The 27,721-nt window shown below is 45.3% G+C and overlaps 1 long non-coding RNA gene across 2 annotated transcripts in view; it reads left to right on the top strand.

Annotated features, from left to right (window-relative positions):
• The first annotated feature begins 12,701 nt into the window (after positions 1-12,701).
• LOC112549814 overlaps positions 12,702-27,721 on the top strand; it is a 30,170-nt gene continuing 15,150 nt past the window's right edge. For both annotated transcript variants that reach the window (XR_003093347.1, XR_003093348.1), the window contains exon 1: positions 12,702-12,873. This is a non-coding gene — a long non-coding RNA (uncharacterized LOC112549814). The remainder of the gene's footprint in view (positions 12,874-27,721) is intronic.

Here is a 27,721-nt window from a genome sequence, read left to right as displayed (position 1 = left end):
TACCAGTGCAGCAGCCTCTGCACAAGCATGACCTATGGACAGTCCTCCCAACACTTGCCCTGATGAGTTAGGCCTTGTGCGAGGATACTGTGCAACCTGTAATGGTAAGTGGCAGGTGCCCCTCACTCCTGACTCACAGCCCCCCGGCTCTGCTGGTGCCCCTCACTCCCAACCCACTGGGCCCCTCCCCCAGGCCCCCAGGGTGTGGGGAAGGGGTGTGCACCCACAGTGGGCATGGGGCTGCAGCTTGGCTGGACCAGCACAGACAGGAGCCACCTCCATGACGCAGCAGGTGGGACCTGGAGCAGGGTACTGAGATTCATTACTGCTGCTGCTGCCTCTGGGACACCTGCACCAGTCACACTGCCAGCAGTGCAAGGAGTAAGGGATGTGGGGGCCATGCTGCCCTCTTCTCCCGTTGCTACCAGCCACTCATGCACTGGGCTGGGGCTCTACTCCACCGCCATGGCCTAGCAGCTGCTGCTTCCCTCAGGCTGCCCGCCAGCCGACCTCCCCTCCAGGGTAGAGCTGTGGCCAGAGGGGAGTGACGGCAGCAGCCAGGGCATGGAGGCGGGGTAGAGGCACAGCCTGAGAGGAGCAGCTGGCAGCAGGAGGAGGTGAGGACAGTGTGTCCTGGTCCTCACCTCCCCCTCTGTTACTCCTGGCACAGCTGGCGTGCAGATCCTAGCAGCAACAGCAATGAGTCTTGCTACCCCACTCCATCCTCCTGTACCAGGTCCTACCCACTGGGCTCTGGAGTTAGCTCCTGCCTATGCCAGTCCAGTCGGTTTGCAGCCCCATGACTGCTGTAGGCACACAAAACTGAGGGAGCATATTTCTCCTCCCTCCCCACCCCCAGACACCTGCAGGGGCTGCTGTCCATGCTGCCTGGCTGCCACATGCATGTGTGCCCATGCAAGTGCATGTGGAGCCCCCTTCCCTGATCACCCTCCTCCCGCTCCCCCCAGCCCTAAGCGGCTCTTGCAGGCTGGAACTCTGCCCACTTGCAAGGGAAAACCCACGGTTTTCCACATTTTTCTCCTTTTAAAGGCAAAAGTCTGTGATTTTTCCATGTTTTCTGAGATTGTTTGTGACCCTTTTATATATTCTTGCGACTCGCTTTTGGGTCGCAACCAATGGGTTGAGAAATGCTATGTTGCCCGAGGGGAAATGCTGAGGCCCTGGGGGGAAGGGAGAGGGGAAGGAAGGAACAGCGCCGGGAGCCGAACCTGCCACAGGCCACCCCCTGTGGTCACAGCCTCTCAGGCCATTTTGGCTGAGAAGCACACAAAGGGGTTGGGAACAGGAATGCTGGGGTGTAGGGGGAGAGTGAATCGCCACACATGGTCTCACTCACAGTATGAGGCCACTGGCCAGTAAATGGTGGAAAGATTTTTCTCCCTTAGCAATGAGCAGAGCAGAGACCCCTCCGCCCCCACCATCTTCCTGCTTTCCCCCCATCCCGTCTCTCTGCTGCTGAAGCCTGGAGTCCAACCAAGGCTCCAAGTTCCACTCCCCTCTGTGCTCTTGGGTGCTTAAGAGAGCATATCCCATTCAATGGGATCATAAATCTGCGTAATTGCTGTTTCTCTTAGGGCCATGATGTGGTCCACAGGAGATTGGAGCCTGAGCCCTGATCGCTTGTGTGTAAACAGCTTCCTTTCCCCCCACAAGCACTCACAGAAAGGCATCGTTAGTTGTTTATTGAACTCAGTAGGCAAAGGGCAGTTTTGGCAGAGAGCACCCCCCGATCAGGAACAGGAGATACCACACAGCTATGTGTGACAGCTGCTGTAGGAACGAGAAAAATTCCCCTTTGTCAAAAAATCCTGACCGACCTCCCTCCCAGCCCAGGAAAAGGGACACATGTGATGGAAGGATTTCCACATGGGAAACGTTATCTCAGCTGCTTGACTCTTGCTGCCAGGGTGACTCCTGTATTGTGCACCTGGGCAGGCTGGCAAACAGCCCAACACCATTTTTTCCTCTCCACCCATGGACTGGATCAGAGGGAAGTCCATTGGTGTCACCTAATGCCAATTCTCATGGTGCAGGCACTTACTGCCCTCAGGGCAACCTCCCTCCTCAGGGGCAAGGCTTAGGGGTTGCACGCAGGTGCATATGCACCCCCTGAGCATGGTGGTGCACCCCCTACAAAAAGGGGGTGCACTGCCACTCACAACTCCACCACTGACACCACTGGGGGCATCTGTAGGCGGTCCATGATTGCCACAGGTTGGTGCTCACCACCCCCTGCCACCAGCAGCATCCGCAAGAGCTCCCACTTATCACTGCCGTCCCCCTCCAGACACCGGGGGCACACGTTCATGCCCCTCCTGCAATTGCAGCCCCATCCTGGCCCCTGCCTTGTCCCCCCCACCCCATGCATCCCAACCCCTAAAAGCTAAGCAGCCCCTCCCCCTTGTCTGCTGGCTTGGCACCTGGGCACAGAAGGCTAGCTTGCAGTGGCTGGCATGGTGGGTCCTGGATGGGCAGCTGAACACCTGCAGAGTGCATGAGAGAGGTGCATATGAGGCATGGGTGAACTAAAGAAGAGATGTTACAGGATCTGGTCACAGCCTCTGAGGTCAGGGCCTTCACCATGGACTCCTGGTACCAGGTGGTATGAGATCAGCATGAGGAATGGCTTGGGACATGTAGAGAGGAAATGGACAGGCTGGGGGGTGCTTATACCCGGGCCATGTAGAGAGGAAATGGACAGGCTGGGGGGGGCTTATACCCAGACTGCTGAATCTCAAGACCAAGGGCTCTAGGTGGCCATCCACTGTTTGGAGGAGACACCCCATGGCACAGTGGAGTAGAGAGCATGATTCCAGTGCCAGGATAGGGAGTTAATGCACACAGACTGTTTGGGGTTCACCTACAACATACCTGACTGGCACCAGTGCTGGCTCCTGTGGAGAGTCCATAGCTGTCCCAGGCAGGAGTGGTGAGACAGGCTGCTACCCAGCCCCAACATAGTATGTTGAGCTCTGCTCCAGGGAATTTTCTGATGGGGGACAGGAATGGGGGTCCCAAGAGGGGGGCCCTGAGGATGGAGGTTGTGGGAGTTCATTCCCCACTGCACTGTGACCTGGAGGGGGGAGCCAGGACAAGGAGATGTGGTGCAAGGAAGCCACTGACCCATGGCCTGAGGACACGCATGCACAGAACCCAGACATCTGGGACACACGCACACTCCAGGGGCCTGATGTGCACACATATTTGGAGGGCGCAGGGTGCACTGGTTGATGAGCTGCATCAACTTTTGCAGTAGAGCAAAGAGCAAATGCAGTTGCAGGATCATACAGGTCCAGGTGGGTGGCTGTGATGTCCTGCAGTCTCCAAGAAGACTCACACAGGGTGACCAGTAGGATCTGCTTGGGTCTCCCTGTTTGGACGCACAGCCTGGGAAATGAAGGCATGTGCAAGTTATGATGGCAGGGGCTCAGGGGTGTGGTGGCCCATGCCCAGCAGCCATTCAGGAGTCTTCGGCAGCCCGAGCAGATTGTGGGGCATGATGGGATGTGTGCAAGCCCCTCCCTCCACCCACCCCGCTGGTTGGTCTTGGCTGGTGCAGGCAGGTTCTGAGCCCTGCCCCACTGAAGGGCTCTGCTTGCTTGCAACCTAACCTTGGGCACTTAGACTACAGCTCAAAAGTTAGAGTGCTTCCATCTCAGGCTTCCTGAATGCCTGTACTTAGCCATACCAGTTAGCATCTCATTATATATTGCTAATAACTGGCTACATCTTTCCAATCCTATGCTCCCAGCCCAAAATATATGGGTTCTGTCTAAGCTGAAGTGAATAGGGCAAATTTGCTCTAAGAGGAGTGTTCTCCTCCCACCTCTCTCCCCCAGCCCTTCCAGATGATGATCTGTACCTGGGTTCTAGCACTTTGTCAGGTGTGCCCAGGCTGTGATGTCTTGCAAGCAGATGGCACAGCCTACAGTGACTTTCTAGATGGTGGATTATGCAGTATGATCCTGCAACTGCATTTGCTGTTTGCTCTACTGCAAAAGCAAAATGTTTCTGCTGGATGAATAACAAGTGAAGGAAGTATCATTTTTTTTTTCAAGGATTAACATCAAGGACCTGATCAGAAAGTACTCATACAGATGGGGAAGAATATAGTATACTGCCAATCACAACTAAGCAGCACAGATCAAATTTCAAACAGCTGTGAACAAAATTAAATTAGATACATTTTCAGGCACTGGGTATGTGTGTTTGTCTTAGTCTCTAAATGTTTAACATGAAAGTAACAAACAGTTTAAGTGCCATGTATCTGCAGACTATTAGTCTTGACTTGGGTTTTTATATTATTAAATTGGCGTGCCTAACATTAGAGTCCATATTTAAAAATGCAAGCGACCTAATTTTAAAAGATTGGTACAGCAGTTTTAAACTCCTATTTCAGTTTAACCTACTGTTGATTCTGGTATACTGTTGTACACCAGAAATACCTACAAGCCCTAACCACCACAGATGCTCCGGTGTGCTACATAGGCAGAGAAACAGTCCCTGCCTAAAAGATTATAATCTGAATCGGTGATTCTCAACCAGGGTGCCACCACACCCTGGGGTATCTTGAGATCCTTTCAAGGGTGCTGTGACATGCCATATGATGTTAGTAGTATTAGGTGTGAAAACATGATTCACAAGATAAACCCAGAGGCCGTGTACACAAAGGCAGACCTTGCGCCACCACTACTTGTCCCCAAGGAATGTCCATGCCACTCATGCTTTTGCGTATGACAAATTACCCTGAGTGGGGTAGGGGAGGCTGGGGTCAGCAGTGCTGGTTCCAGCAGCTTTACCTGGGGGCCTCCTGGGGCTGCAGCAGTGGCAATTCTACCATGTAGAGCCTGGCCAGCATCACAGCACGACTGTGGGTGGCCCAGCTCCACTTTTGAGCTGCATGCGCTGCCCATGACTGCATTGCTCCACTTTTTTTCCCCATGGGTTTTGCTTTTGACCCCTGGATATCCAGGGTCAAAAAAACCTGTGGGGAAAAAAAAAGTGGAGTGGCACACACATGGGCAGTGCTTCCTTGCTGCACAGAGAACATCTGAATGTGCACTATGTGGCGCCACAGAGGTGTTTGCGGTGCCACACCACACAGCTGCGCTTGTCTGGACACAGCCTAAGATTGCAAATAGGAATCTGTAGTGTTAAAAACATCCTGACCTGTTGTGCTGTTTCTGAGCTTCTTGCAGCAGAAGAATAGCTCTATTATTTTTCTGTAGTTAAAAACAGAGTCAAAACTAAGAGCTGGCATTTTCCGAGGGGTGCCTTCAATCTGTTGAAGGGTACCTCAAATATAAAATTGTTGAGAACCACTGATCTAAATAGATCAGAGTGGAGCTGGTTGGAAAATGCTGACTCTAATGGCAGGCAAATAGACTGCCCAGCCAACTTAAAATGTGTTGTTGTTGAATATTTCCATTCTGCAGAACGTGTTTCACTACCAACTTCTTGTTACAATCTCAGACAAACAAAAAAGTCAGAAATGTGAAATCTTTCCTTGGGCAGCAATTCCACTCCCTGCATACCTCTAAACAAGGGAAGGAAGGTGGCAGCAAAGAGAGGTAAGCGCCTATGGTCTCAGTTAGGTCAGTGTTAGGGTCTAGAATGAGTTCTTAGAGTCAGAAGAACTCTGAGCCCTACACCAGGGCTGCATTTTAGTGTTCGCAATCCTAACAGTATTTTATTTTTAATTGTTATTTTATTGCAAGCCTAATAAGGTTTGACAATTACATGAGACTCCCAAGCTGCTGCTGCTACCGCTGCCCCTTCTCCCTAGTAAACTTCTACTCCTTTTCTAATAGAGAGCAGTTTGAAAGCCTGGGGTATGTTCTAAAGACTCAAAGGAGAAGGCAAGCAAAAGGACACTGAATCTGTTTTCATTTAAAATCTTAGGCCTTTTTTTCCCCTTAAGAAAACCTGAGTTTGGGGAAGATGGTAGGTAGAAAGCAAATATGATTGATTCATCATGATTATGCATTTCTTTCTATATATAGATTTAAATTGGTTTCACAGTAGTGTTGTCCACTAGGTCACTCTGGTTTATCTTTGCTTGCATACCTCACTCATGACCATGGTAAAATACTTGAAGGTCTTACAAACATTAAAATAAACAGATTCCCTACAGCCTGCTTTATCCACTCTACTACAGAATGACATAAGTGATGAGGCTTCTCCCGCTTCCTGAAGGAGACTATTCCACAGTCACTTCTAGGGAATTTGTTCTGATAAATTTACCTTTGCTCATTTTCATTCCTTTATTCTTAAGCATGTCCTTTTTAGGGTACCCATAGCAAGTTTATAAAGCCCTTAAGGACTGTGGGAGAGGACCACCACTTACTATACCACATGTATGCTCTAACTGGACCAGGTCTAATATTTTTAATTTGGTACCCTGAATATGTACCTCCTATTTAAAACTTTCAGACAGCTTTGAAAGGACTGGAGATTTGGCTTGGAATAATAGAGAAAGCTGATTGCCTAACATTGACAATGTGCCTTTAAGCTATTAGTAATCTCAGGAATAGTATTGCTCTTTCTTTCTTTTTTAATATCTCCTTATTTTCTATGACAATAGAAACTGAGGAGGAAACTGATAATGCAATTCATTCTGTCACCAAAGTGACAATGAATTCTTCCATAATGAAGCATTGGCTTGATTTAAAAGGCCTTAACTCACCTGAGGGTGCTGGAAATACTAAAATATAAAATACAACTTATGAATGGACACATTTTAATTGTATTCGTTTTCCATTAAAGGAGACTTGTTAGAATGCAAAATGGCAATGTCATGTGGCAGGTGAAAAGGAGTCAGATGCCATATGTGAAAATGGGGTCATAAGGCTTATTTTGTGGTAATTCCACAGTAACTAGGAAAGCAAATATTTTTTCCATTATTAGGAAAGTTCAGGGGTTGTTTTTTTTTAATCGACTAGAGAGTTAATTAGTTGTTAACTCAAGGACACTTGACACTGGCACTTAAATAGAAACACCTTGTATTTTACATGACAAGGTACATGTTGGACACAGCAGTACATAGAATAAAGCACCTAAAAGATGCTCAAACTATATACAAACACTGGCAAGATGTGCCAATTAGTACAAAGCAATGTTAAGTGCTTTGTGTTGTTGACTAAGCAGTGTAGTTTGCCACTACATATTTCCTACAACATGTGCTGCTGCTTACAAACATTCAGGACCAAATGTTCATTCATGGGCAGCTCATCTGAGCCCATACAATTTGTGTGAGCAAAAGCAGCACTTATGTTGGCAAATAAACATCTAAAAGGCTATGGAATAATGACTAAAGGTTGCTACAAGTGCAGTGTACTAGAAATTCCTAGCAAGATGGGTAACTAGATGTGATAGCTCATGGTTTTTGCAAAGGTCAGGAAAAAAAACTCCATCTTCCCTCACACACTCAAATGTCTTCCAATGTGTAATGGATGAGGTATGTTTTGTTATAAGGAGTCTTCCCCACACCATTATCTAGAGCATCAGACGGGGTCACTAGGTATGTCTGTATTATGGACCTGGAGCTCTCAGCAAGGGATGCTCCTGAGTCTTCTCTGCTCGGTAGTCCTACGAGCACATACCTCATAGGTCTGAATTTGGGGGCGGGATGAGTGGCAGGCATGGAAGGCTCTGACTATAAAAGATATCAAATTCACCCAAGGAACCTTGTCTGCCTATATCCTTAGACCAACACAGCTACAACCTAAACTCCTGACAGAGCCATGGCACTTAATGCTGCCATCACTGCCATCCTTGCAGATTTCCAGACCTGTGAGAAGCCCACAGGCCATCTGGGTCACTCTTCCACCTAGAAACCCGGGAACTACACTATATCATCTGGGTGCCCTTGATGAACATCACTTCCCCAGTTGCAAGAAATGGCTTAGAACAGGGCTGTTCAACTAGCAGCCCGTGAGGGGTTAGCATGTGGCCCATGGTCTGCTACCTGGCTGCCACTGCCCCATTGCTCCTGCTAGTGCAATGACAGGGATTTCCAGGCTTCCCTTCCCTCCACTGGTTTTTGCTCCCTGCCTCTGCTCCTGGGGGCAGCATGGCATGGTATACTGGAAGGGCTGCAGGGAGGGGAGCTGCAATGCATGTGCCAAAGTAGTTTGAGAGACCAGGTGTAGTGGTCTCTCAAGTAGTGAGAGACCCCCTGCCCTGTGTCATGCATGGGGGAGCTGGGCTGCCCATGTGCTGGGGCAGGGGCATGGGCTGCCTGCTTTGGCCACCCAGAACGCAACAGTGGGGTAGGTGGTTTACATGTGCTGTGCTCGTGTTGGGGGGCTGGCCTGCCTGCATGGTGGGCAACAGAGGGGGGACATGTGTAACCCCTGTGATGTTTGCCCTCCCCCCACAAGTTGGACAATCCAACTTGTTTTAAAACAAACAATTCTAATGAGGGGAGCAGGATTTGAAACTTGGGAAAGCCATCAAGTATTACATCAACATTGGGGGAGACTCCTGGCTCTCAATAACCTTGCAAAGAATCTCATTAGCCACAATTGTGAGTAGGAAATGGGACTGTGTATTTGAGTCTCCTTTCTTATACCTGATTCACAGTCCATGATCTGGGGTTACTTGAGTCCAAAACATTTTTTTAAGTGATGCTCCACCACTTAAGTTGCCTGAGGGGTCTATAATCCTCGTACTACTGTACTGGATTTTACTAGTATCCCCTGACCTACACTTGCTATGGCAGTGATTCTCACCCAGGGTGCCACAGCATCCTGGGGTGCCTTGAGATGCTTTCAAGGATGCTGTAGCATTTGCTGTAGCAAATATGTCATGCATTGTTAGCCCTGTTAGGTGTGCAAATCTGATTCACAGGTTAAACCCAGAGATTTCAAATAGGAATTCATAGTGTTAAAAACATTCTGACCTGTTGTGGTCTTTCCTTGAAATGTAGAAGTATTGCTCTTTTATTTTTCTGTAGTCAGAAAATGAGTGAAAACTAAGAGCTGGCATTTTCCAAGGGGTGCCTCAAGTCTAAAAAGGTTGAGAACCACTACCCTATGACTGCAGCTCAGAAGTCTTGGCTTGTCTTGCTGCCTCCATAACATTTCAGTGTAGTTTGTGACCTCAGTCTGCCACCTCAGCTTTAGAGGGGGGTTGGTGTTATACAGGACCCTACTAGAGTCCTTGCCATATGTAAGATAATCCTGATAGAAACCCCATTTCTTTCTCCCCTTGTCTTGCCCTGGACTCTCTTACCCAATTGCTCTGGACTGCAGTTGCAGTTACCCCTCCCATTTTCTTAGTTGCATAGTTGTTAGCGGTTGGAAGGGACCCTATAGATCATTTTTTGCAATTCTTTTTGTTTCCTTCTCAGATAAGAAAAATATTATCTTAATAATCCCTAATTCAATGCTGACCTATGTCTTGATTACAATATCCCCAACTCATAACTGAATCCAAGTAAGGCCTGGACGGTATAGCCGTCTTCCCTTGATCACCAACAAACCCTTTGCCTGTCCTTAGTTCTCCAGCAGCTCTGGGCCCTTCTTTTCCCTATTCACCAACAGCTGTCCATAGCAAGCTTCCTACTAAGGGCTTCAGGCTTAAACCTACATATAGAATTGCAGTTTCTGAGGCATCTACCTTTTGGTAGATGGCCCACAAAGACTAGATTAACTGGAGACTTCAGTCTCTTTTTATTTCTCTGTCCTCTGTTTGAACGCAGAACATTTTCCTTTGATTTAACTTGTCTCACACTTGCAAGATCCCCCAATAGAAATTTCCTTCTATTTAACGTCTGCTGACAGATTAAAGGTCTGTAATATGGTAATTGGAATATACTTTCTCCCATAGATAGTACCTCCAGAGTCTACATTATTGTTGTTTAATTGTCATCATCTTATTCATCACTCACTATTTAATTCAATTTGAAAATCTTTTGTTGTCATGGAGCTTTTTATTCTAACCTCAGGTCTTCAGAGCTCTTCCTATTTTGTTTTCTTTTTCTAATGCAACTTGCCTAGTTTTAAAGTAGTACTAAAACAATGCTTTTCCTTGCAAACAAATTTAAGAAGTTAATGCATTTTGCAGTAAGCAAAGACATGGTCCTGTCAGTCTCTGTCACCAGACTGGCATTTGAATTCACATCTACCAGTCCTGCTGATGTCAATATGGATCATGACCTAAATATTCAATGGACTAGTGATTTTTTTTTTTTCACATGTCATCTTTTAGGTATTGGACTACCTGCCTTTTTAGAGAGAACTGATTTTTTTTCAGAAAAAGCTGGGGACTTATTCTCCAGTTACTAGACTTGATGTTCATACTTGGTGGTGGTGATCATCATTCCCCAGAATGCATTTTTGTATGATTTTTACTTATTTTTGTTCCACCGACTGGTTAAATGAGTCATAGAATCTTTTTGCAGAATTTACTTGGATACAACACACAGCATACTTTTAGGACAAACTAAAGAGATACCATAGGGACAAAGCTTGCTTGCATTTCTACTTCTGAAGATTCAGGATAGCCTGATTTGAAGCTAATATCTTTCCAGATACACCAAAATCAGAATTTGAGCCTTAGCTTCCTTGTTTCCTAAAGGGCTGAAGAAAGAAGAATGTAGCAAGCATTAAACTTTTTACTTTGGACATAGCGTGTGACAACACTTTAGAAATCTGAAGTCTACGCTAAAAGAGCAACTTTGGCCTGGTTAATTATCTGTGATGGTTTTGAATATTCCCCAAAAACAGTCCTTGTGACCTGTCTAGAGAAAATGATGCAGTGTCTGATAAATCACTTTATCAAAGGACAACCAGTCTATTTTTTTGATTGTCATCCAGTGGAATCTAACACATTTAAGACTGTACTGAATGTAGAAAGATATATGCTGAATTGACAAGAGGAGCATCTAACTCCAGTGCGGAAAAAAACTGAGTATATTAAAACGGAGATTGTGCATTATATGAACTTTACCTGAAAAATGATCCCTTGAGGAAATGAAAGGGGGAATGGACTGCTAAGATAAGAGAAACTAGTGTAGAGAAATAGTTGCAGTCATTTGCTGATGTTTGAAATAAATTCTAGACTGTGTCGCAAACCAGCAGGCAGTAAGAAGGCAGCATAATATACAGAAGATGCCTGTTTCTGATTCTGACACTGTTTATCAGGTTGTACAGTTTTGGTTCTATTTCAATGAGCTTTAGAAACTCAACCAAACCTTTGTGTGCTTGTATGTACCAAATCTGAATACTAAAATTTTTGAGATTCTCCCCTCACTACTTAAGACATGCATCTAACACGGGAATTTTCAAAGTGTTACAGGTCTAACCTCACTTCCAGTGAAGTCAAATGCAAATTACCTTCAACATCAGCCTTGCAAGGACTCTTCATTCAGATTTGGTACAAGGGAGATGACCTAGTCCTATGAAACCTTATTTCTTGGCTGTTTTCATTACTCCAAACTCTAGCTGCTAATGTTTCCATATGAGGCCTCTTCTGTTGTGCTAGCACTCTCAGGTCCATATGTTACCTTCATAGATACCATAAAAAAAAAAAAAAGAAAAAAAAGAAAAAGAAAGGTAGAAGGGAGTCTCCTCTTGCTGCACGTGTTTCTTTGGTGCACCCTTGAACTAGTAGGAGACTTTCCTGTATTACCTCACATGGACCCATGCGCTACAGTGTCAGTGAGACAAGATCATACTCGGTCCCTTCAGTATTTTTCTGTTTGCTTTGCTCCAAAAGCTCGGCGTGTCCGAGATCACGCTTTTATGATCTGTGCTTACCTGATCTGCCCAACCTAGTCTGTATAATTAATATACATATTGCACTGAACTGGTAACCTTGATGCCCCACTGAGACAAGTAGGTAGGGGGTTTGGCAAACTTAAATTTATTCTGCAGGGGCAGTCTAGAATTTCCCTACGCTGTTACTAAATTATTTACCACTTATCTTTCCTTCTTGAGCTTAGTTAATACAAAACACTTGTCAGAAATAAAAATAAGTTTGAGCTTTTGTTTTGTTTGCATCTCTCTTCTGATGTTTATGTTTACTGTAATGGCCTAAAGCAGTGAATACTTTTTACAGCTTTATAGTAGCCCTGCCCTCCATCTTCCAGCCACCCAAAATGTCAGACAGCAGGATAGGAAGTGGAGGGGAGCATTAGAAAATCCATCTCTCTTCCTATTTTCTCACTCTTCTTGACTATACCCCTACACACTTTTCTCTTGATCTGCTGGTGGCTCCTAAAAGGATTAATTAGAAAGATGTGAGCAGGGGTTGGAACGTCAAAAAACAATCGTCACTTTCATATCTGACCCCTATCACCAGCTGCAGAATTAACAAATTGAATGTCGTCAGCAAACAGGAGTTGCAGATGATATGAAGTTCATTACTAGCAGCACAGGGCTTGTGTTCAAAGCCCAGTTTAAACAACTCTTGCTGATTAAATTCCTTGCAGGAGCTCCTGCCAGACACTGTTAGAAAATACGAACATCTAACAACTCTCTCTCTCTCTGTCTTTTTTTTTTTTTTCTTAACATGTGCCAATTATTTGTCTCCTATCTGCAGGTGCTGGCAAGTATCAGTGCTTTGGCCCCACTGTCTACAGTCTTATCCATTTGGCGCCTGATCTAGTGCTCTCACATTACCAGCAGTGGGTTCTGTTTTCGACTGTGAAAAGCTGTGAGCATAACTCCCTTTTTACGCGCCCCCCCCCTCCTTATTTTTTTTCTCTCACTCTTCTACTCCCACAGCTCCCTTAAAGTGCCGGAAAGTGACAAAAGAGACCCTCAGTAACCTTGTTAAAGATGTTATGATGAAGCACGGGGGATAAAAATGACAGCTGCTCCTTGTGTTTTAACCGCACAGACTCAGGTATCCTTTTATTATTGTCCTCTTGCTTTGCTTGCTGTAGTTTTCTACTTGGTCCAAGCACTCTGCTTTTCCTTCAATGGAAGTAGCTACATATAGCAAAACAGCGCTGGTGTTTGAAGGTGCTAAAAATCCATCTAGTCTATCTATGTACAGAATCCTGCTCTTGACTAGATAAAGAGGAATGGGTGAAGAGGAAGGCAGGGAAGCAAACGTGCAAATTTATTGTGAGATTAAATTACTGAAGGTTTAACTTCTCCCTGGATTCAGATTATGGAAGGCAAAAAGTTATCAAACGTACAGATTTATTTTGCTTCTTTACTAGTCAGCCCCTTGCAAAGGGTATTCTTAGTGGGATTTTGAGCAGTTTTGTGAAATATTTTGTTTTTATCTTGGAAGAAAATATATGTTCAGATGAGTTCCAGGGAAAACCTTTTCCAGGGCAGTACTGGATGATACAGAGGCCCTGATGCTACTGAAAAAATTCTAGCATATTTTTCCTTGACAGATACAGATGGGGATTTACTTTTCTTTTTAAGTTGCTTTGCAATATAGATCTCTGCATTTTTATACACGGGGAAGACTACAGTGCCAGAGGCCTGCATTGCTACACAATATTGTCAGATGCATTTTGTAACATAGTTTGGCCGTTCTGGCATAGATCAGATTCTGTTAGCTATCTCTCTCACTTGAGGAGTTTTGTCCTGTAATGGTCTTCAATTGCCTGGTCTCAAATGGCATTCTATTGCGTGAAATAGCTGCTGAGTTGGTAGGCGTTCTAGTTGAGTGAAACATGAATGCATCATATTACAAATGTGCCCAAAATTACAATCTGGGAGTTTAGATTTGGACCTGAGGTTTAGTTCAGATAAGCTTCATACATTTCATACTCCGGTCACATCTCGTGCTTCACGAGTCATCTTTGATTAACATGTCCCCAATGTTACTGTTCAAAATTATAAGCCATTTCATGATTACCATCCTCTCCTTTCTCCTCTTCTGCAATCTGTAATGCCTATTGGCTTTTATTTTTGGAAAATACAAGATCATTAAGTTTCATGCTTACATATTTCTCTATCTCAAAAAATACCCCTCATTTCCTGAAATTGCATTGCTGTTTACAGTTTTGAGAAGGGCATGGTTGCGGGAGGTAGGGAGGGGGGAAGCTGATTCAAAAACAAATCGGTCAACTAGTTTTTTTATTTTTTATGTAATTACTTTTTTTTGTTTGACGACTAATTATTTCTAAGGATGTTTTTGGCATCTAGTCCCCTTTTTTACACCCAAGTTCCCACTGCATTTTCATTTGTTTTAAATTACATTGCCTACAAATGTGTCTCCTGGTTGCATTGAGGGACATGGTTTACGTAACTTGGATGCCTGTTAGAAAAAAAAAAATCCTCACCTACAGTGTTACAAATCCAAAGCTACATACCACACAAAGCATGCAGCTGCTACTGTGTGCACACATCCATGCACATCTTAGCACGTCACAGCAGCAATTTCCAGCCACGACTGCCCTGTCAATATACCATCAGTTTGCTCCTCTGGAGGCTTCTTCACTGAATAGTGAACATGGCCAGTTGTAGAACACAAGGAACAATCTACCATTAACAGCCATAAGTTACCACATACGATAACAAAATACAATCTTAGTTACCTTACTCACTTCCCGATTGCCTACATTGTTTTAAAGAAGGGGGGCACAGAGCATTTCTGATGTACAAGCACAGCAATGTACCAGCTATGGGTTGTGCTAATATCATTAATAGCATTGCATGCAAAAGCTTGTTTTTGTGTATGAGAAACTGCATATCCTGTGACCACTCCACTCTTCATAAAAGACAACACTTTTGATTTCAGGTGATAAAAGTGTTGCTAGCTAACATTGTTATAGCTAAGATAACCACTGACACTCTAGCTTCCTCAGAGTCCCCTAAAATACATCTCATCATCCTGCATCTACATATATCCTGTGCATGCTTCCAAGATTATGTAATCATTGAATGGTTTCATTAGCCTTGGTAAAAATGGATACTCGCATTTACCCAAATTCATAGAGAGGGGTGTGTTAGGATAATACTGATCTCCAGTACCAAGAAGATTTTTATTCTCAGCTAATAAATCTGAAATCTGGAGGGTTTTTGTGCGTTTAAACATTTCGACATCGTGCACTTCGGCTCTTCTAGTATGAGCAATCTCTCTTGTTCCAAAAAGCAAAAATTCAAGGTCCCACCAGGTTTTCTTCCTCCTAGTTTGGAGATAAATTAGCAAGGGAATTAAGGTATTTTTTGTAGAAGTGTAGATGAGGCAATACTGTATCTAAAATGGCCAGTGTAGCCAGCTCACACTATTGGCACTATTGTACTTATTCTGTTACCACTGGTCTTCTCCTGTGCAGATGTAGGCAGACAGGGTGTCTGGATCACGCTAAACCTATTAGCTTCTCATTTGCATGTATACCAAAAACCACATTAAAAGACTGCATTAAAAATAGAAGTTAGTAAGACTCCTAATGCTCCCAGCTTCCTTAATCTGGTACAAATAATAAGGGATAGTACTTACAAGGGAATCCATTAAGTAGCCTTTATGAGCTGTGACAGAGAGAGCACTAAAGCCTATATTTTGGCCCCTGGGCCTTCACCAGGACAGTTCTTGATTGAAGAGGGCACCATTTTAGTACTGTATTCCGTAACTAGACAAAGACTAATAGAGTTAGGCAGCAGTAAAAGTGTAATCAATGTCATGTAATCTAAAGATTTACCATTTTCTCTAAGGACTCTCCCCTTAAGGCAGTTTGCTTGTGTCACTCAATCTAAATTGAAATGAGTGGTCCCGTTTTCCCCTCCACCCATCTTTTTACCCCTTTGTGGTCCCCTGCCTAAGTGTGAGCTACAGAAACTGTTTACTACAGGGTACTAAGCTAGTGATGGGTTGATGGCACTGATTTTTCTTCTTTTGACTTGGTGAAAAGTAAGTCACTTTGTGGCTTGTTTGGGTTTCATTTTTCCTTTTATTTTGTTGAATGTTTTGCAAAAACAGTATTTTCCAAGTGAAATATGTCTTGGTCACATTGAAGATGATAAAATTATTATTGGAGCTAATCTTGTAAAATAGGGTTTTTCCTTCTCTTGCTATTTTATTCTGTCGGGGGGGGGGGGGGGGTTACTGAGGTTGAAATGCTGAAATATTTTGCTTTACTGAATCTGTAAATATATTTGCATGCCCTAGAGTAACAATATTTGAACTGGAAAAGGGTCCACAAAGGGCTTAATCACCACTTATGTCCCACTTAAACAGTACCTTGAGGACTAATGGGTGGTATAGGTCTTGGCCTGGCCTCCACTGGCCAGTTCTAGAGGGTAGGAATAGTTTATGTACTTTAAGTGCCACAGCAGCTAAATCTACAGGGTCTTCTTGGTCTAGCTCAGTATACACTATTGCTAAATAAAAACTGGCGTAATTTAGAACTTTATCCAGAGCCTGCTGTAGTCGATGAGAAACTTTCCTATGGCTTCAGCTTTTTTCAGTCCCTTTATGAGCTAGGCGGCATGAAGGGCACTTGGTGCTAAGTGTTAAAAAGTCTGGTTTTATTGCAGAGTGGTACACAGCTGTATAGTGAGACAGCACAGCAGCAAATCCGGTGGCTGGTGTGCCACTGTCTACAAATAAGAAGTGTTAAATGAGAGCTAATCACTTGATGAAATTCTCACCACTGTCTGCAATATATCTCTTACTGACCTCGGGGAAGGGCCACCTGAGCAGTTTTGTGGAGAAGCTTCTCTTTGAAGCCCCAAATCAGGCAGCTGAGGTTAATCTTAATGGGAAAACAAATCTATCTGAAATGCATAAACCTGACTCATATGTGTACACAGAAAAGTCAGGGAAATTTTTTGTCAGACGACCACCTTTCTTCCTTTCCTCACATGCATCTCGTTCTGCCAAGCCAGATGAGCTACTTACCCCTGTTCCACACCACAGAACCAGGAACCATTCTGGTCTAACAAAACTTGATGATCTGTCAAGGTCCCTTCCGACCCTACAAACTATGAAACTATGAAAACTCAGGTGCTCACTACACCCCCAGAGTACACTGACTTCCTAATAATGCTGTTCAGTTTGAGAAGAGAGAATGAGTTGTTCCATGGAAAAGTGGGGAAGTTTGCAACGGGCATCCAGCTTGATTTGGGGACCGACTAAAACTTAGCAAAGCGTTTTTATCTTTCCATCCCATCTGTTCGCTGCAGGTACTGGGCTACAAGTACCTGCAGTGAATGTAGGTTGGGCGCTTGTAAATTCTGACCTTTTCACAGACTGCGCTGCAACAAGTTGAATGTGTGCAACCCTTCTGGTGTCACGTAGGATAAAATTCAGAGGTGGCAGACCACGAGTGCACAGAAGAGCACTGAATAGAAATCTTGACCAGTGATCCTGCCATGCTATCACAGATGATCAGATTAATATGCAGTCTGATTTTTTCCATCTAATGGTCTACTGCCTTATACTGACCTGGTGAGAGAGGCAGCTGCAAATAGTCATTTCCACAAACAGCCCTTAAGTCAGTTCCCATTAGAACTGCCACATATTTTTCCCAATAATGAATTGTTCGCATCTGTGAAATTACAGTCACTCACTTTTGTTTTGTTTAAATCAAAATTGCAGAACCCATCAGGAGGTTTGTTGCTTCCAGCTACCGTATTCCCACAATACGATGTTAAACTGTGTGCTGCTGATTGGTAGGGGTGCTGTTTATCTGAGACTGACAAGGAACACATTAGACAAAACAGTCCCGGCCTTGTATGAACTGTTCCGAGTGATGACGAGAGGGTCTATGACAAAGATCTCCGGCTCTGAAGTCTGTGATGAGTTATTGGAGGTGTTTTGTTGTGTAGTGCTCTTCTAGGAGGGACCTAGTGATTGAAAGGAGTACTAGTAAACTTAAACACTGCCCACTTGTATCCTCACTTTGTAAGTAGCAGGAGGACAATGATGATTTGCACAGATCAATGTAGGGGAATCTTATAATCAGCAGCATAAAACACATTCTAGCTTGCAGCTTGCCTGCTAATTACAATTTAATTCTTGTGGGGCACCTTAAGACCCTGTACCAGCTTTCTTTCTCTTTGCAGCCCTTGTTATGAAATCCAAGATATGTTGAATCTTACATTGGGAAAAAAATACTTGGCCAAGATTTTATCCTCTTTCAGACCCTTTTCTCTTACCTTTTACGTTTTAACACTATAAATCCGCAAGCATGACTAAATTCCAAAATCTGTTTTTCTCAGTATTTATTTGGTCCTGCTTGCTGCACTGCTTGAATGAATGCTTCATAAGTATGAAGACATAGAAAAAACTAGAACTCTTGGTTCCAGTTCTAGTTTCTTGTACTTCTTTGTATGTCTTCTTGTCTCAGACCAACACAGCTACCAAGTACTACCCTGTCACAAGTATGAAAGTATTTTTGTCTTCGTAGAATCATGGAAAATGAGTGTTGGAAGGGACCTCAGGAGGTCATCTAGTCCAACCCCCTGCTCAAAGCAGGACCATCCCCAACTAGGTCATTACAGCCCAGGTTTTGTCAAGCTGGACCTTAAAAACCTCCAAGGATGGAGATTCCACCATCTCTCTAGGTAACCTGCTCCAGTGCTTCACCAGCCTCCTAGTGAAAACGTTTTCCCTAATATCCAACTTAAACCTCCCTTGCTGCAACTTGAGACCATTGCTCCTTGTTCTGCCATCTGCCACCACTGAGAACAGTCTAGCTCCATCCACTTTGGAACCCCCCTTCAGGTAGTTAAAGGCTGCTATCAAATTCCCCCTCAGTCTTCTCTTTTGCAGATTAAATAGGCCCAGTTCCCTCAGCCTCTCCTCAGAAGTCATGTGCCCCAGCCCCCAAACCATTTTTGTTGCTCTCCACTGGACTCTCTCCAACTTGTCCACATCCTTTCTGTAGTGGGGGGCTCAAAACTGGACACAGTACTGTACTCCGGATGTGGCCACACCAGTGCAGAATCGAGAGGAATAATTACTTCCCTCCAACTGCTGGCAATGCTCCTACTAACGCAGCCCAGTATGCTGTTAGCTTTCTTGGCAACAAGGGCACGCTGCTGACTCGTATCCAATTTATTGTCCACTGTAACCCCCAGGTCCTTTTCTGCAGAGCTGCCTCTTAGCCAGTCAGTCCCCAGCCTGTACCAGTGCATGGGATTCTTCCATCCTAAGTGCAGGACTTTGCATTTGTCCTTTCTGAATCTCATGAGATTGTTTTTGGCCCAATCCTCCAATTAGTCTAGATTACTCTGAATCTTAGCCCTATCCTCCAGTGTATGTACTACATTCCCCAGCTTAGTGTCAACTGTGAACTTGCTGAGAGCCTACTCCATCCAGTCTTCCAGATTGTTAATGAAGATACTGAACAGCACCGGCCCCAGGACCAACCCATGGGGCACTCCATTTGATACTGGCTGGCCACTAAACAATGAGGCATTGATTACTACCTGGTGAGCCCAACAAGTCTGCCAGATTTCTATCCACCTTACAGTCCCTTCATCCAACCCATACTTCCTCAGCTTGTTTAGAAGAATGCTGTGGGAGATTATATCAAAAGCCTTGCTAAATTCAAGGTATATTATGTTTATTGCTTTCCCCACATCCACAGAGCCATTTATCTAATCATAGAAGGCAATCGGGTTGGTCAGGCATGACTTGCTTCTGGTGAATCCATGCTGACTGGACCTGACCTGGGTGCCCAAAGATCCTATCCAGCAGAGGTTGTGCAGTTGCCATCCCTGGCAGTGTTCAAGAGGAGGCTGGACAAGCACCTTGTTGAGCTCATTTGAGCCCATTACCTCCTGCCCATGGCAGGGGACTGGACTTGATCTTACAGGTTCCTTCCAGTCCTCCTTTCTATGATCATCATCTTCTCCTTCAACTGCTTAGAAATGGATTATTTGAGGACCTGCTCCGTGATTTTTCTGGGGCCTGGGGTGAGGCTGACTGGTCTGTAGTTCCCTGGATCCTCTTTCTTCCCTTTCTTAAATGGAACCCCAGTAGAGATCCCAATTGTACACATGAGGATCTGAGCCACTTAAATATAATTATGGGTCGGACTTTAAGAGGGACTAAGGGTAGACCCACAAAAGTACTTAGACATGTTGCTGTCACTATAGGCATCTAATCCAGAAATGTAGACTCTTAAATCCCCCCAGATAGTTCATAATCTTGAAGGTGTCTCAGTGGGGTATGGCCCTAAGCTCCTAAAGGTCTCCTTCTAAGCATGTCAAAAACCATCTAAATAGAGAGAAAAGAGGATACCCAAGCTACAAACAAATCCTGTGTAGGTCAGGTGGATTTATTAGGTGTTCTAGGACTTTTCCAAAATAGAGTTGGGGGAGTAGCTACTAGGGCCATGCAAAATTTTGGTCCCCCGATTTGATTTGGCCTGATTTGGTAGCTGAATCTCTGAATCTGAATCGAATCAGGAGACCCTTTAATCTCTCCAAATTGATTTGGAGAGATTCGGACATAGACCCAGCTGAAAATGTTTTTTCTACGTACATCGAGATACCAGGCAGCTGGTGCATGCTGTGATGCTGGTGCAGATCGAGTGTCCCACAGGAGCGCAGGGGGTCCCCAGCGTACTCAGCAGCAGACCCAGAAGTGGACTAGAAGCACTTCTGGTTCACTTCCGGGCCCCTGGGGAGTGTGCTGCCCCCCCCACAACCCCTGGCTTGGCAATTGGTGCCTCCTGGAGGGGCACCCAGCGTCCCCCTGCAGCCAATCATTGAGCCAAGGGTGGGGGGGGCCCAGTGCACTCCCCAGTGGTTTGCCACCGAGCACGTGGGGGAGCCCCCCACACCACTGTGGGATACTCCATCCGTCCCACTATCGCAGCGTTCATGAGCCATGCTTGGTACCTTGAGGTATGTAGAACAAACATTTAAAGCTGTGTCTATAGCTGAATTGCTGATTCTCTGAATCAGCATCGAATCTTCACATTTTGATTCAGCTGAATCAAATCAGGGACAGTGATCCGAATTAATTAATCGAATCACTGTCCTCGATTCAGGCTGAATCCAAATCGAATATGGCCCACTTTGCACACCTCTAGTATCTACTGGCAGTAACAGTGACTCCCTTCTAGTCAATAGCTCAGTGGCTAGCGCTCATCTGGGAGGTGGGAGACCCGTGTTCAGTTTCACTCCTTTGCCTGAGGATTTAAGTGTGCATCTCCAAGTTAGTGTTGAATGCTCTAACCACAGTCTTCTAAAGGCTATAAAGTGTTCCCAGTCCTCCTCCTGGAACCTGTTCCACTGGATGGGACAACTACTCTTTGAGCCAGGGAGAGAGAGCACGCACCATTCTGCAGCATCATGGTGAGAGGAGGGACATGGATCGCAGCCTCTGCTTCAGTGATTATGCAATAGAGAATCACTTCCATGTTTGTGGAAGTTTGAAACCCCTTGGGAAAAGGATGGAACTAAACCTGGATCTCCTGCAACCTAGGTATGTGCTTTAGCTACTGAACTATTGGTGGGAGGATTGTGGGGGCAGGGGGAGGAGAGATGAGTACTAGCAGCATTTTGTAAGAAAGGTCAGGCTGGGGCACTTAACTCTGAATCCTTTTCTGGAGTTACAAATTCCAAGTGGAGGGTGGTACCTCTCTGGAGCCAGGCAGTTTTAAGAACAAGGCTTTGTTTATCCCATTCTTAGCTGTATAACTCTTTCTGTGACCTTTACTGGGGAGTCTGGGTTCTTAACTCTGGTCTCTGGATTTGAGTAGAGAAGTAAGGCTAAGTACACACATTCAAAAAGCCCCAGCCAGAAAGCGCTCTATTGCACTTTACTTAAAGGGCTATCAGTTACAGCGTGTTCCAACCGGACAGACGTGCACTGTTTTGTGGGGGAGGCTCAGTGCCTGCCTGCACTGGCCAAGGCCAGCAGGCAGGGGACACTCCTGCATGCTTCCTGGGAGGCTGCTAAAGTGCCCCCCCACAGCAGCTGTCAACTTTCAGCAGCAGCTGGGGGCAGGGTGGGGGAACAGAACACCCCACCATGAGGGCCCCCACACAGTTGCCCCTCCCCCCCCCCCCTCCCCCCCCCCCCCGGCTCCCCCCTGCCACTGTCAAGAGGCTTGGGCAGAGGGGAGGGAGCCCTCCTACCATATACCTCCACAAAGATCCCAACTAGCAGGCTGTGGGGGACTCTCATGGCAGGGGCCTCCCTTTCCCCCCTGCCCCAGCCTCTTGACAGGCAGCAGCAGAGACACCCCTTTCCACATATCCCTGCACCGGGAGCTGGGGCAACGGGGAAAAGGAAGCCCCCAGACCATGTGGACTCAAGCTGACCCCCTGATTCAGCAAGTTGGGGTGGGGAGGGGGGGCATTGTGGAAGAGAGGCTCCCTTCCAGCCTCAGCCACAGTTCCCAGTGTGGCAAAAAGCTGGGGCAGCCCTGCTCTGCAGCTTCCGGCTGCAGCTGCCAGGTTGCTGCCCAGCCTGGCCCCCACCTGAGCCCCAAGCCAGCAAGTGGGGGGGGGGCACTTTTGCAGCAGAGGAGCTCCATTTATCCTCCCCACTGCCACTGGAGAGACCTGGCAGCTATATCCAGAAGCACACAGCGTGGGGCTGCTCCAGTTTTTCACTGCACTGGGAACTGCGGTGGGGGGTGGGGGAAGGGAGCCTCCCCTCCCCCCTAGTTCCCAATCCAGTAAACTGGGGGGCTTCACGGCAGAGGGGCTCCCTTCCTCCATTTCCCCCTTCCCAGCCACTGCTGACAGTTGCCTGCTGGCAGGGGGGCAGGGCTGGGGAGAGGGATCACTCTGGCAGTGGTTGCCAGAAGAGAGACCCCAGACTCCTTCCCCTGTGTCACCCGCCTGGCTGTGGTGCACCATGGGGCTGGGGTGGCGGCATGGACAGAAACCCTCCTTTCCTCACTTCCCCAGGCCAGGCTATATGTAGAGGTGGGATCAGTGACAGCCAAGGGGGAAGGGCTAGCCCAGTACTGGGACAGAGCAAATAAGCTCTGTCTGAGGCTAGATCAGCCCTGCACAGCACCACCTGGGATGATTGTGATTGCACACTAAGTCAACCCTCGATGGGCTCTGGCACAGGTGTTTGATAAAGTGATCTAACAGAAAATGCTTTAGGTTAGGGGACATCCATCCATGGTTAACTTAGAGTGCAATCCACCATTTTTAAAGTGCTTTATGTATCATGAACGTCTGTTCTGGTATGGCTGTAAAGTGCTTTCTGTATGCTTAAAGCATGTTAAGTGTAATGTCTGTACCTAGCCTAAGTGCCTGGAAATTGGGCCTGCAATACTGGCTGTACTAACACATGAAACCTGGGACAGAGTTGGGAAACCTGGGACAAAGTCAGGTCTCCTGATTTCTTGTCTGTTCCCTTAATCATAAGGCCATCCTTTCCAAGGCATCTCTGCTCTTGACTGAGGATTGGTGGACTAAGATGGATCTTCTTATCCTACTTGGAGTCTAGAGTTGGAGGCTCCAACTTCTAATCTGACAGCTAAGCTGTTCCTTAATGCTGCCATCATTGCTCTTCTCTATTTGCCACCAAAACATCTCTCATCCTTACTGTACTTTAAAAAAAATGATTTAAGGATTGTACTGATCAGAATGTTTTTAGAACTTTTAAAACTGTTGCATTAACCAATCTTTCTGTTTCCCTCTGGCTTCAATCCATGATGATGCATGAATTGCATGAAACCAGTTTTCTTCCTTTTATAGATCATCTCCCTTCTCTTGAAGTTGCAGCAAACACCCATATACTTCCTACTCCCTTGCAGAAACCACTTCACATTTAGAGGAAATGAAACAGGTTTTCAGTTTTAGCTGGTGCTGATGCAAGCAGAAAAGAACTGCATGGCAGTGTCTGTCAACAGCCTCATGACAGACATGTTGGCACATACTGCTCTCTTCAGAGGCCCAGTGTGGCACACACTACAAAGAAAGGTAGATAGCTGTGGTAGCCTGAAGTCAGGCAGAAGGCAAGATAATTTTGCACCTTAAAGGCTATAAGCTTTTGTAAGCAGCAGCTTGCTTTATACGCTTCATACCTCGTAAGCTGTTGCTTACAAAACCTTAATGCATCTCACATTTTGTTAGTCTATAAGATGCAAATCTACACATTCCTAAAATTATGATGATTCAGTAGGCTTGACTGCGTTCAGTCTACTAGCCTTCCCTTCAGGAGGTTGACTAATGGTTAAAACAGGGGTCTAAATAGCTTTTTTTTCAAATTTTCAAATGTAAGAGCAAAAGGATTTTATGCTATCATACTGTGGTAGAGGGCCAGGCAGACTTTGCAACTTCAGTGCCTCCAGCAGAGATTGTCTTGGTGTTCGTGTCTTCTCCATGAACAGGTTTCTGACAACTGCTTTTCCCTCTTTCCAGAGAATGAGTTCTTAATTAAAAGTGTCCATTTGATCTTCTGGATTTCAGCCTTGACAGAACAAATCTTGTTGCATGGAGGCAACATCTTGCCAGTTCAGAGCTCAGGCATTGTCTTTTTAATAATTTCTCCTGTGTTTACCAGGAGGGGGCTTATTGTGGAGCTACTGTGTTGCCTTCCTGCTACTTTTCAAATAGTTCATTGCATTCAGCCAACAGATGTATGCAGTAAATATTCCCATAATAATTCCCATTTATTTTCTCAGCTCAATGAGCTCCTGAATCCTAGTGAAGTTTCCTCAGTTTCCTAAATTCTTCACTTTTTTTTTTTTGTCTCAGTCTTGACTGGAATAAATTTGGGGGACACCCCTTGTAACGGTCACAGACATGATATTTCTTTTGTCTCTTGGTTTAACTTAGCCTTGGGAGAAGAGACGGCTTGAATGAACCCAGTAGTGCTATGACCAATGTGAGACAGTATGTTCAGAGTAAACTGCTAGCTGTTTATGAGATGGATAAGACTGATCAGCTCATTTCATATTGGTCCTCCGTTTGCAATCGTGTGTGTGCGCATGCAGGTGTGTGCATGTGTCCATGTCCCAAAGGCAGATGGCAAAGGCCTTAATCTCTTTAACAACCCAGGGTATCTACTTGCTGCTTAGGATGACATTTCTTTGTATTCCTCCCCATGTTAGATACTTGTCATCTTTATGTTGCAAACATGTCCTCCTAATTGAAATGAATACTGATAGACTGGGTGTTGCGACCTCTTGGTTGTTCATTTCATGCTATTGCATTTTATTATAGAACAGTATTTCTCTCTCCTCCAAAGTGTGTGCGAGGGAAATTTAGTTTTCTAGTGCTTTACTCTGTGATGGGATTAAACTGAACCTGCTCCTTTAAAAAGTGTCCCCTTCCCCATCACTCCCCCTCTCAATTACAGCACTAATTTCAGTAATGGAGCATTAATAGAGTAATGGGCTGCTGAAGCTGGCCTGAAGGAACTGTAGTGCTCAGCACAAATTGAGTAAATAAACCATATATTAGATTTCTAAACAATACTTTTACTCTGGTCCCCAGGGAAAGAGAGTTGTCAAGACTTACTTAAGTCAAGCCAGTGAAATGTATGCAAAAGAATCATCCATTCATGCCCCCAAAATGACAATGGTGGTTTAAAGTAGCAGCAAATCTCCCTCCCATAAATCCTTGAGGTCCAGACACAAAAAGCTGTGTGTTGTTTCTCTTTCCCACGTCCTCTTGCTTCATTTATTTACCAGTAAGTATCTCTGTGTCTATTTCTATTTGTATCCTACTCGAAAGCTGGCTGTTTAGAGTGAAGCCTTCTTCTGATGGAGAATTATTTGCAAGTAAAGAATGATTATAAAGCCATGCATTAGAGCATGTTGTATTTCTTCTTCTATTATTCCCCCCCTCCCCACCAATCTGTGGCCCTCTGTCAAATATAATTTTTAAAAATTGGAATAAGTTCCCCATCACCTCAGAAATGAGTAATGTGGTACCAGCTTCCCAGATTTAGCTTAGAAAATGCCCTAAAAACTAGAATTGAGTCCTCTTGGTTGCCAGGCCATTGCCATGTTCTGTCCAAACTGTGTTTCTTTCCAAGCCAATCTTTCCCTTCTCTAAGGAGTGATCCTCGGGGGTGATGAGAATCCACAATTCTCCTGTATGGCAGTGACTCCTGGCTGTTCAGCATGTTCACAATCCCAGTATAACTCTTATACCATGTGAACACCCATCCTGCCTTCGACTGGTGCACTTTGATACTGGCATTTCAGATCTTGTATTTCTGGGAACTTCTCTAAGTATATGACACTTTTGTAAATGGTGTTCATTCTGATGAGGGACATAGTGTTGCCTTTGGCATCCTGAAGAGAAAGTAATGTAATTTAGGGCTGTGCTGATGTGGCTATCTGAGGGTGTGGACAGATTAAGCTCTTTCAAATGCCTTGGAAAGGCTTAAAAGGGTAAGTGGACAGATGCTTTAAAGGGTGTTTACATTTCAGAAATGGCAGAAGCACTCCCAAAATAACCGTGAAGAAAAGCAAGTTGAGAAGCACTTCAAAATGCAGCACTTCCAGTTGCATGCCCATGCTCTACAGACCATGACAGTGGCCGCTTAGTCCTCCAGCATCCCACAGTGCTCCTTGCTCCCTGTACCCCACTGAGAAAGAGGGAGAGGGAGCAGATAGTCAACGAGCATGCTTTCCTGTGCACTCCACCTCTGTTCACCTCTTGTCCCTCTCTGCCAGAGCTGGGAGAGGTGCAGGAGTGTATAGGGCTCCTGATCTCCCAGTTGCAGCTGGGGATGCCCTGGGAGAAGGGAGGCAGAGTGCAAAGGGGAACCCTCACCCCTGTTCATCTCTCTGATCTGAAGCACTTTATTTTTAAAGTGCTTCAAATCTTACCTCTATCCCTACCCTTAAAAGTGTCATCAGTTCAGAAAAAAGTGACACCTTCTTATTTAACGGAGATGCCTTCTATATGATTTGAGAATTGTCCTGCTTGACTGTTGGTGACAGACAAGTGTTTCTGCTGCTTTTCTTTTCTTTTAGTCTTGCTAAGAGACAGTGGTGTGGGCTCCAGCGCTCCTTGTGCAGTCTGACTCATACACTGAGTTTCACTCAGCTAGACTTTAGTGAAGCAGTGGGTTGTCACTGGTGGCAGACATGGCCATACAGGACTCTTGCCTCTGGTATTGATGGGCAAAATGGAGTAAATGAAAACGTGGGGTGTGGGGAGTTTGACTGGGACAGTACACCTGTCAAGCCATAATGCAGGTGTACTAAGGTGAGCTCAGAAACCTCCTGTGGAGCAGAAGGGCAAAAGCTCGCTTGATCTTGATTTTCAGTATGAATAGAGACCGTGAAAGTGGGGAAACCAGTGCTCTTTCCTGCCCAGGGCAGGGGGTCAGATTCGATGACCTACTGAGGTCCCTTCCAACCCTAATATCTGTGGATCTATGTCCTAAATGACAACCCCCACCCAATACAAATATTACAAATAATTTCCCATGCTGCCCAGGCCAATGGCCTTCATCGGTGACAGAAATACAGTGATTAGGTTGACTTCCTCCACTAAATTTTTTCTCATCAGTTCCACCACCTTCGTAGTTAACCAGCTTTGCTTCACCAACCTCACTGAATCCCACAGCTGCAATCTCAGCCACCTTTTAGCTCCCGGTGAAATGATCTTGAAACCTTCTCTTCCAGCATCTACTTCCCTCTTCAAATATTTCATTGATTTTTTTTTTTCTTCCAGAAAAGAACTTAATAAATAGGATCTTCCCTTTCCCGCTTACAACTTTTTCTCCTTTTCTCTCATTACAAACTCAGAAGTTACTCAGATGCTTTCTTTTCCTAACCTTTTCATTTCCTGCAGTGACCCCATTCCATATGCCAATCTCTTATGCCCACTCTCTTATA

Source organism: Alligator sinensis, unplaced genomic scaffold, assembly GCF_000455745.1.
Source record: "Alligator sinensis unplaced genomic scaffold, ASM45574v1 scaffold86_1, whole genome shotgun sequence".
Lineage (NCBI taxonomy): Eukaryota > Metazoa > Chordata > Crocodylia > Alligatoridae > Alligator > Alligator sinensis.
The sequence above is the reverse complement of the archived record's forward strand: the minus strand, read 5'-3'. Positions and strand labels throughout refer to the sequence as shown.